Consider the following 1917-nt stretch of genomic DNA (forward strand, 5'->3'; position numbering starts at 1 on the left):
GTAGCTCTAGCGAGGAAGTCGTAAGTAACTTTTTATCTATCCAATATACACCTCTCGGGACTTTTAAATACATACACGGAACACGGGTGTCAAAAGTAAGTCTTGGATTTCATAGGAATATGGAGAGATTGGCATCTGATTACAAATTTATTGGAGAAAATCAAAACAAAAGCGGCGTTCATTCGCCTCAGGAGATCCATTTGAATTGTATCGTATTGATGGTAAAGTCGAGATTACATCATTGAAATTTAAATGACAATTTCTGTCTACATGTTTCCATGAAGAAATAAACCAGATATTTTCTACACTGTACGTTCATTGTTTAAAAGGTCTATGTAGGTAAAATAGAATCAAAAGCATTAACAAGATACCAGACAATTCTTCATCTATACAATTAACGGTATTTTGGAAATTGAAAGTTTTTTATTTTCCATTTTTTTTGTTGGTTACGGTTACTTTGTTGTATTTTTTTTTAAATATTGTTTTGTTTTATTTGATATTAGGTTATTTTTATCGGATGAGGGTTTTCGGTATTGACTTAAATTCATTGCTTATGATATTCAAAATAAAAAGTAATCAAAGTAATAAGAATCCATTACTAATACAGGATAAAACTTCATGTAAATGCAATCAGTAATAAACCCAGGATATCAGACGCCTTCTAAATCAATAATTAACGTATATACATGGGATCGACTTCGTCGACATTTTAATTTGGATATTCATTGCTACGAAACCGGAACCCTCTATGAGAAATTAATCATTTCTTATTACAGAAAATAGATATCTGTCAAAACGTATTAACTTATCACTGTACCTTTTTATATCTACTGTAAGTCCGTGTGTAATATAAGCTGGATATTAAAGATTTATCAACACGAAATCATTCCTACACAATTTCATTACATCACAAGAGGCCCATTGGCCACACCATTCACCCGAGCAACAATAAGTTTAACTCTTATCTGATCAACTCAAAAATGTGTTACACCCCCTCCCCTTTCCCCCAACAGTAGCCTTTCTCTGATCCACTAAACCTTACCATTATCTCAACTTAAAAATCGTTCAAATTATTTTGCATCAACTTTACCGCCTATATATATATTTCTATGTAAAATTGAATATCACATCCCATACCTGTTGGCCTCCATGTACGAATTTTAATCAAAAATGTTGTTTCAGTTGCTCAATTGAGATGAAATAAAACAAAACTTGAGAACTAATTGCTACTACACAATGCTCTGAACTAAACTGACTTTCAAATTGTCTCTTATAGAAAATAAATGTACCCATTTACATGAATATTGATTATCAAAATGATTCTTTACTCAAATACAAGCCAAGTCATGCGTGTTAAGCTGCTGACACAAAGCATGTATAATTTAATTTTATATGTTCCATCTTCCTCAAGTACAAAGGATCATGAACAAAATAGTCATTTAGTTCTCCTTTTTCTATCACACAATCGATATCGCACGAAATTCGGCATAGTTTAGTATGGAGAGATATGTTCGGTAAAAAATATCGTGGTCAACTTCAAGTAGAGCAACGGTTACTTTATCTTGGATCTTTTACAATAAAATCAAGTTTCCTATTGAAATCAGTGTTGAAATTTCGTGGGGGGAGGGGGTCACCCCTTTCATTAAAGAAGAGAAAAGAAAAACAAATCAGGGTTAGGAATCATCTTATTAAATTCATATAATTATGACTTAATAAAACATTGAACAAAGAGGATGTTATGATTTTAAAATGAAGTTTTATTGATGACTTTTTCACAGGTCTGAAAGACGTTATTTAAAAGACCCCGAAAATATTTCAAACATTGTTTTACAACTTCTATAATTGTAGTCAATAGCTATAATACTGTACTGAAAACATAAAACTCTGCGCCAAATCTATTGATCTAGCTCGCAATAT

The sequence above is a fragment of the Magallana gigas genome, chromosome 5, assembly GCF_963853765.1.
Source record: "Magallana gigas chromosome 5, xbMagGiga1.1, whole genome shotgun sequence".
In the NCBI taxonomy this organism is placed as follows: Eukaryota; Metazoa; Mollusca; class Bivalvia; order Ostreida; family Ostreidae; genus Magallana; species Magallana gigas.